Raw genomic sequence first — 10,037 nt, 5'->3', positions numbered from 1 at the left:
AAACTCATTAGAAAAAAAAGTGACAATAAATAATGTTTTACTTTGAGGGTTCCTATGAGTCTTAGAGAAAGTCATTGCATATTCTCCAAAGGCATTTAAGGAATATGAATTCAGTACAACCAGTATTGCACAATTATTACCTTAGCAAGCCTCTGATACATTGCAGGTTTTATTTGCAAGTTAATGGATGTTTGCTTCACCCCTGAATCCAGATGATTTGCCCTATTCACCTCATATCTTTGCAGTAGGATGATGATGATTTACAGCAACAGGTATTTTCCCTATCTATGTCCCCTTCTGGCTTAGGTAATAGGGCCCTACCCATTTGGTCTAATCAGTGACTCAATATCTCCTACTTAGCCCACAAATGCCCTAAAATAAAATGAAATCACAATTTCATTTTATGCCCCTCAAATCCAGACATGTGATGGCTCTACAAAAGAAGGGGAAATTTCTCAGCACCAGCATATTCCCCTGCTCCCACCTCTTGACATTCTGTGGGGCTCTGAAGCAAGGGTTTTACTCCCATATGCTTAGCTCTGGTGTTCTCTATGTAGGGGTTTGATCTTTTGTGAGACTATATTTCTATACTTTTATACACATTATATGTTGATATGTTTATCTTATGTTATCAATAAATTTAATTAAAACCTTTTTATTGAATTTTTACTAATTCAAAACAATATATTTTGATTGCATTTATATCCCCTCTCCCATTTGCAAACAAATATTTAAAAGAGCACTGGGTTTCTGCTCTGGGTAGAGTTTAGATTAGAGTTCTGCTCAGATTAGTGTTTTCTGTGGTATCAGATCCTGCACCATGCTTGTGAAATTCTCTAATGGAGACGGGTTCCATTTTATTATCTCTTATTAATAGTCTTCTGTCCATAACTTTATCCTTCTGAAAAGAAGAATAGAAATATAGTCTCACAAATAAAATTCCCTATTGCTAACAAAAACTACTTCAACTCTAAATTTATTTGATAAATTAAATTGCACAACCATTAAAAAATAATTCAGAGAATTTAATCTATTTGAATATACCTTTGTCCAAAGTCTCACACATTGTCAATGAGTACCTGAAAAGATGTCCTAGATCACAACTGATTTTGAGATCCACACTAAAACAAAAACATACCAATTGTCAAATACTACAGTGAATATAAGAAATAGTAAGCAATATCAAGTATTGCCGATCATGAGGTAGAATGAGAGTCTTAATAGATAACTGTGACTATAAAATATATGGCCATCCAGAGGAATATGACAGATCTTAAAATGTTAAAGATGTTATCATATGGCCCAATGATTTGTGTTAAATACAGCTAGATATAAATTGATGTGTATATTAAATGGAAGACTGGAAAACAGCCTAGCAACATGCCAGAAGCAGAAGCTGTTTAAGATGATGCTCTCTCTTGAGAAAACGATCCAGATACACACAGCAATCAAATTACACTGCTTCTGTATTAGTTATTTAGTGATTTCACTAGTTGCCAAAGGCTCTAATGGATTAAAACAACTGAGCTGTATGTCTCACAGTTCTTCACGCCACATTATCAAAATCAAAATCATTTCAGGACTATGCTGTCTTTGAAAGCTCTAGGGAGGAAATATTTCTAGCTACTTAGAGTACTTCGTGGTCTCAAGCATAATTTAAAATTCTCCTCAATGTTTATACAATTACTTTCCCTCTGTACCTGCCCTATCTATCATCTATCTATCTATCTATCTATCTATCTATCTATCTATCTGTCTGTCTGTCTGTCTGTCTGTCTGTCTATCTATATCTATCTATCTATCTATCTATCTGTCTATCTATCATCTATCTATCATCATCTATCTATCTAATCTATTTATCGTCTGTCATCTATCTATCTATCTATCATATTATCTATCTTAATCTCTCTCCTCCTTTCTCCCTCACTCCCTCTTGATATATTATTAGCTTTAGAACCCTAGGTAAAACATTATGATTTTATTTTCATCCTTAACTCATTGCATCCTCAAAGATCCACTTATAATTATTACCCTATTTAAGAGGGGTTTAAGTGGATAAATATGTCTTTTCAAGAAATATTATTTAATATCCATACATTATAACATGCAATGTCAGTTACTTACTTTACTGTAATTGTAGCCATGTTCTACATAGGCCCTTACAAAATACCTAAATTAGAAATTCACATTCCCATAGATCTTTGTCAGAGAGCTACAAAACCATTTGTTTGAGAAAGTTTCAGCATTTGATATATGACTATGATGAATACATTAGAGAGGTCTTTTACTAAGAATAGCTAATATAGAATTAGCAGAATTTGCTAACATCACCCACGAAGCTTGTTGGGGCTGTGTGAATGTAGCTGCTAAGCAACAGAACCCTTGATCAACTGTCACCCCAGTCAAGGCAACAGGGATACTCAAAATATTGTCTAACTCCAACTCAGCACTATGCATAATATTAACAACAATGTGAAACTGACTTCAGGGATGTCCTGTTGAGTCTCAAAGAGCACAATTAAGTCTCAATGTGAGGTGGATCTCACAAGATACTTTTGATTTCAGAACTCAAAGCAGATGTACAATGGTATCCCCATAATTGCTGCCAATATGGATACAGTGAGTAACTTTGAGAAGGCTAAGGTTCTCTGTAAGTTCCCTCTTTTTACTGTTGTCCATAAGCACTAGAGCCTCAATCAGCCGCAAGAGTTTGCCAGCCAGAATCTTCATTGTCTTGAGCACCTGGCTGCCAGTTCAGGCATAGACTCTTCCTACTTTGAGCAGCTAGAGCAGATCGTGGATGCTTTGCCCCAAGTAAAATATATACGACTGGTATGACAAATGGCTCCGAACATTTGTTGAATTTGTAAAGGATTTACAGAAACACTTCCCCCCAACACACCATTATGGCAGGGAATGTGGTAACAGGAGAAATGGTGAAGGAACTAATCCTCTTAGGGCTGATATTATTAAAGTAGGAATTGGTCTAGTTCTATTTGTACAACCTGGAAAAAACTGACATAGCACTCATCACTCAGTGCAATGATGGAGTGTGCAGATGTTGCTCATGGCCTCAAAAACCATATTTCAGATGGGGGCTATAATTGTCCTGGGGATGTGGCAAAGACTTTGGGGCAGGGACTCACTTCATGATGTTAGGTGGCATGCTGGCTAGGCATAGTGCGTCAGGTAGTGAATTTATCAAGAGGGATGGAAAGAAGTTCAAGTCATTCCATGGAATAAGTTCTGAAATGGCCATGAAGAAGTACACAGGAGGAGCTGGAAAGGTGGCTCAGTCATTAAGAGCACTGGATGCTCTTATAGAGGACCTGGGTTTGGTTCCCAGCATCCATATGGCAGCTAACAACCACCCATAACTCCGGTTCCAGGGGATGTGTTGCCCTTTTCTGACCTCTGCAGGCATTGCACAACACAGGTACACTTACATACATGCAGGCAATACACTCATACATATATAATCAAAATGGTACAATATTTGTAAAAGTGTGTAGGAGGTATGACTGAATACAGGTCCTCCAAGAGAAGACAGAAGCTCCCTTTCAAGGGATTGTGTAAATACTATTCATGACATTATAGGAGGGATCCAATCCACATGTATCTATGTGGGAGCAGCTAAGTTGAAGAAATTATGTTGGAGAAAGTACCTTCATATGAGCCACTCAGCAAATGAATCCAATCTACAGTGATTCTGGCTATTTCTGAGCAGCTGTTTTCCCAAGGCAGCAGCACTCTACCACAGGGCTTCCCAAGAAGGTTTCTCACCCTTCCCAGCTGCTATGATTGTGCATTACTTCACTTCCTACATCTCACCCCTGAGCACTCTGGCAATAACTCTGTGATTCACTATCTGTACACAAAATATGCTAGGGACACTCACTGGGGAAGACATGAAGAAGAACATAGAGAAAATGAAGTACAATCAACAAATGGGGCTTTGGGGAAAAGATGCTGAAGATTAAAATTGCTGATTGATACATAAATGATAGACCTTGGTCTGGAAGAGGAAGGCTTTGAAATAATGTTAATCACCTTCATTAACCAAGGTCATCAAATATCAAAAAAAAAAAAAAAAGCTAATGTGTTACCTTGGGGAAAACATCATAATGCTCTGTAATCCAAAACATTCAATTAAAGATTATGATGTATGTCCCAAAAGTTTAAGAAAAGTGTACAAACAAGATTTAACCTTGTTCCTGCTTTATAGCTTTCTGATCAGTGAGTTTAATCTCCCTATCCTTGAAGTCGGGAACTCTGCTTGATAAAAGAGTCTCCTTTCCAGACACCAAAGCTATAGCTAAAGTTACAAAATTAGATATAAATTCTCTTGGTGAATTCTTGACTCTGGAAATCCCATTAGTTAATAAGCTTTGCAAGTATGGCCTGTCAAAAGTAAAACAAGCTTTGACTAGTACTAAATATAACCACCAATATAGGAAACATGCAGTGTCATGAAGGACAGAGTTTAACAGTAACAGTCAAGACCTCAGGCTTTATTGTAGCGATAGGATCTGTTCCAAAGGGGAAAAAAAAATCTATTGACCTAGAAGAATCTACAGCTTTCTGTATTGTGGGAGACAGGCTTGAGCCTAGGGTGAAAGTCTTATTGACAGCCATACAGCAGGCCTGAGGCAACGGCCCAACAGCTGGAGCCACAAGGAATGCCTTGTGACAGTTTTGCTCCCATTGGCAGGTCATGAGACTGATGCCTAGAGCTTGCCATTCCCTAATCACCACCCTTGGGTACCTCACCTTTAAACTACTTACTGTACTGTGCACCACCCTTGGATACCTCACCGTTAAACTCCTTGCTGTGTTGTGATTGGACTACTACCCCTCTATAAGCTTGTGCCTTCCTGTAATAAATGAGACTATATTACATTGGATTCATTAAAGGAAGGGTCAGAATAACTTGAGGCATTGTAGGGGTGGAGAGAAAAATAAATTTCTGGTACTTGTTGGAAAAGAGTAATGCCTAAGTACATGGCCCATGACTATGACCATTATGGAGTAGAGCATGTTGTGGTGACATACAGAATGCTTCATGCAGTAGCTATAGAAATATTCAAATGGTATAGTGATAAATAATCTATGGTAATAGTAGTGCAGTTACTAAAAATACCAGGATGTCCCTCTCTTTGGTTTATACATTTACTTTCTCTTTTTTTAAGATATTAAATACATGAATATATTGCCTGCATGTATGTAGGTACACCTATGTTGTATAATGCCTGTGGTCAGAATAGAGCATAAAATCCCCTGCAACTGAAATTAAGAACAGTTGTTAATTGTTATATGCATGCTTGGAATTGAACCTCAGCCCTCTGAAAGAACAACCAGTGATCTTAACCTCTGAACCATCTATCTAGTCACACTCTCTTACCCCAAATTGCACATGATCTTGAGCATGGTGGAGCACGCTATAAAGTAGGTGGAAGGTGAACACAGGTGTCTTATCTGTGTTGAATGTCACACTAGGAAACAGGACACAGACACAAAAGAGTGCCCTACAATCCTCCATGTACCTCTCATTCCCACTGATAGCTCTTCTCTGAACCAACCTGTGCCATCATGAGGACAAAATACCACTTTCGGTTCTTTCCAATCATTCTCTCCTTGTTTGTGGTAGTGTTTCCAAGTCACAGTAGAAGAATATTCACCAAGATTATAAATGGTACTTTACAACTTGGATGAGATAACATTTCATAACTATCAAATAAGGCAGACAGGGATATTTAGTGTATTCTTTAATCTCTGTTCTTTTTACTCTCAATATAACAGCAGGTTCTGTAACACATAAGCAACAATAGACTCATGTTTCAGTTACTCAGATATTATTTACAATAACATTTCTCTTTATGTGTGTGTTTCATCTTTTTTTGCCTCACTGTTTTCTCCTTTGATATTAAAAAAAATCATTAAATACTTTTATTTTTTTTTGAAAATTTCATGCATGTGTACAATGTATTTTTATTATCCCCACTTGCCCCAACTATCTTCTATCAACCTCCTCAAGTACCACCAAAATGTCTCCTTCCCACCAAATCTAGTTAGTTCTGCCCATATGTGAATGGATGTGAGGCCATCAACTGGAAAATGGACAGCCTATGAGTGGCCACACTGCTAAAGAAAACTTATACTCCCTCCATCACTAGCCATCAACTGCCACTAGCTCTTCAACTACTGGTGCAGCTTTTGGAGCCACCACATCCCACCTCAGTAATGGAATTTTTACTGATTTGATTATTTGCAGGTCTTGTACAGGTAGCCAGAATGTGGTGAGTACATGTGTGCAATGGCAGTTCTGTGTCCAGAAGATAGCATTACACAACTTTTATCCCAATCCTTCATTTCTTTCATTATTTCTGCTCCCTCTTCCATTATTTTCCCTGAGCCTTGGATGGGGGAAGTGTTTGTACATGAACTATCTATGGGTGAGTATTCACAGCTTCTTATAATTAAGTACTTGCACCAGTTAAGAGTCTCTGCATTAGCTGTTACCCATTGTTCAAAGAAACCTTGCTGATCAAGGTAGAAGCACAGATTTATGGGTAAACACACAAATATTTAGAAGTCAGTTTGACCACTTGGCTAAGTGGCAAAACATCAGAAGATTCCTCCACTTAGTTAGTGCTTGTGACCTCCAGCACCATAGACCTTACAGTACCAGGCATTAATTCCTTCCTATGGGTCATGCTACAGATCCAACCAGGAAACCAGTGGTTACCCTTGTAACTGTCATGTCACTGTTGCACTAGTGGGTGCATCTTGCCTAGTAGACTGGTGTAGCACGTATGGTATGGCACAGTGCTGTCTCTTATTAATTTCTCATATTGCCACCCAGATAAATCTGTCTGTACTTAAGAATCTTTCCTAAGTTCTACTTTCAGCATGAGCACGAACAAAGTCAGGAAGTTATAAAATTTCTTTGCTGACAAATAATCAGTACCATTGATTAAAATAATTCATGCCTAGTCATTCCATTTTTCTAATCAAATTTTAATATATGATTAGGATAATCATTTCATTTTATAAGTGCTGCTATTTAAAAGTCGATCTCTCACATAAAATCAAATGAATATATTCTCTTCAATTCAGACTCTTCCCCTTTGGGACAACCTAGAAATATAGGTGATTATACGCGAATTCATCTAGTTGAAATTTCATTTTTTTACAACCACTTACTCACTCAAAAGCCTTCTAGTTTAGATCACTTCTATTATTAGCAATAGTAATAGTACTACAGTGGTCTAGAAGTGATCACCATCAATTTTCCCTATATTACAAGGTATTACTTACATCTGAAATGGAACTTTAAACTCCCTCTGAGTCTAGATTGTTCAGAAGCAGAGAAGAATCAGCAGACAAAATAATTTCTAGAGCACACAAATACAGCTTGGGCTTATTTGAATTTTCAGCCACAAAAACTCAATTCTATAAAAATTGTTACTTTTTTGTTTGTAGACCTGGCATTAGTTTTAAAATAAACTTTTGTTATGTTTAAAATGGAAATTCATTTTAACTTCAAAGTATGTAAATTAGAAAATAGAGGAATAGTCTAGAAGTTCTGAACACATCAATAGTAGAGACAGATATTTTAAAAATTATTTTTGATTTATTTGTTTCTTATGAGTGTTTCCCTGCATGTATATAAATGCATTTCATGTTTGCCTGATGTCTGCAGAGGTCAGAAGACTGTATCAGCTTGCCAAGAACTGGGGTTACAGATGTTTGCGAGCTTCCACGTTGGTGCTTGAAATTGACTCATGTCCTCTGCAAAAGAAGCAAATGCCCTTTACTGTAGAGAGATTTCAGTAGACTCAAGAAAAACATCTATCTTATGAGACATGATCTCATTATGTAGTTCTGACTGATCTTGGATACATAATCCTCTTGTATCAGTCTCCTAAGTTTTGGGATAACAGATATATACCTTAACATGTATCTTTTTTTTTTCTCTCTCTCTTTTTGAGACAGGGTCTCCCTGTAGTCCCAACTGACCTGAACTCACTATGTAGACCAGGCTGGCCTGGACTCACAAGGATCTGCCTGCCGCTGCCTCCTGAGTTCTGGTATTAAAGGCGTGTGCCACCATGCCTGGCCAACATGTATCTTTTTAAAAAAAAATTACTGAGCTATTAAAATTTCATACAATATTACTCACTCACATCCAGACCTCGTCCCCAATCATGCCCCCTCCACTCACAAAACTCTATGTACTCTACCATACATACTGAGTCCTATTCATTCAGGTGTTCTTATCCAAAAATCCTTCAGTGTTGATGCATCCACTGGAGTCTAGTCAGCCCATCCAGTGGTCTTATATAAGTCATACTCTCCCTGACCCAGCAGCAACCGGTCACAAACAGTTCTCGATCTAGTGCTGACAGGCCACCTATTTATTTCTCACCTCCCCTTTGGGCCTTTGTATCTTAAGAGATGGATTGCTTTAAAATTATTACTTTAAAACAATTTCCAGATGTGACTTCAAAGTCACAATTTTCCTATCTTTACTTCTGGAGTGCTGGAAACACAGGCTTGTACCTCTACTCTCAGTTCATGTTGTGATACTGTTGTAGATTTGTGAATTACATTAAACTCATCTTCACCTAAATAAAAATATAATAAACATATTTCACTTAGAGGTAGGAAAACAGAGATCATATTTGATCAATATTGCAGTGCTCCAGAAATGTATAACTCTTTCCACTGTGATGAACCAAGAGTCAATTTCTTATGGTATTTTTTTTGGTGGGGGCAAAGCATAATGTATAATAAATAGTTCTGTAGAAGTACTGCAGCTATTAATGCCATGAGGTAGATTGGGAGATTACTACATGGTTTTCATCTTTATCAGCTGAAAATACTGTATAAAGAGCAGCGTTTTCATAACCCCCTCTCAGCCCCAGATGACAGGTATTCTGCTGCCTTTGACTTGAGTTTAAGTAGTTTTTTACCATAATCTACTCATATCCATCCGTGTTTTAACTTTTCACATTTCCTTAAGATTCAAAGATTCATAACATTTCATTCTGTATGTATAGCACATTTTCATTTTCTTGTTGACATTTGAATTTCTTCAACATTTTGATTATTGTGAGTAGTTTCATTAAGAATGTGAATGTTCAGGTAACATTTTCAGACCTTTCAGTTAATTTTGCATAAATTGCCAAAATAGAATTATTCCTTAACGTGATAATTTTATTTAAATGATTTTGAAAATGATCTGTATGTTTTATTATATTGTCTGAAGAAATTTATACTCCTCCCTGAAATGCTCAAGAATTCTTATTTATGCATATATCTGTTGGCACTTGGTATTTGCTGATTTTGTTTCTTTTGGATATTATCCAGTATAGTCTTATAAGCTGACAGTTTATTGTGATACAATTGTCTAAGAATGAGAGAGGCTTTCTTAATTAGCTTTCTGATCTTATGAGAAAAATCAACTTAAAGAATGATTTGTACTCAGTGTCGGAGGTGTCAGTTCATGTTCCTTAGACCAAATACTTATGGGCCTATGGTGACATAGAACATGACATTGAGAGGATATTGGGTGCAGAAAATCTGCTTACCTTGTGGCATCTACCTTTGGTCAGCTAAAAGGAAGATGGAGTGTTTTGGAGGAAGACAGAGACTTAGAACAAAGATTGCAATGTGAGCAATGACAAAATACATTGTTCAAAGGTAAACTCCGAGGATACACATTACTCCAAGCAGACCTCATTCCTAAAGAGTTCATTACCTTCTGATACCTCACCGGGTTATGAATCCATCTGTAAAGAAATCCTTTGGTCAGCTAAAAGGAAGATGGAGTGTTTTGGAGGAAGACAGAGACTTAGAACAAAGATTGCAATGTGAGCAATGACAAAATACATTGTTCAAAGGTAAACTCCGAGGATACACATTACTCCAAGCAGACCTCATTCCTAAAGAGTTCATTACCTTCTGATACCTCACCGGGTTATGAATCCATCTGTAAAGAAATTCATCATAACCTTGTGTTCTTGAGAGAATTC

The 10,037-nt window shown here is 37.1% G+C and overlaps 1 pseudogene; it reads left to right on the top strand.

The window, feature by feature from the left end:
- Positions 1–2,451: 2,451 nt before the first annotated feature.
- Positions 2,452–3,723, top strand: LOC103733856 (annotated as a pseudogene).
- Positions 3,724–10,037: the final 6,314 nt, after the last annotated feature.

The sequence above is a fragment of the Nannospalax galili genome, unplaced genomic scaffold (assembly GCF_000622305.1).
Source record: "Nannospalax galili isolate Female #2095 unplaced genomic scaffold, S.galili_v1.0 scaffold256, whole genome shotgun sequence".
NCBI lineage: Eukaryota > Metazoa > Chordata > Mammalia > Rodentia > Spalacidae > Nannospalax > Nannospalax galili.
The sequence above is the reverse complement of the archived record's forward strand: the minus strand, read 5'-3'. Positions and strand labels throughout refer to the sequence as shown.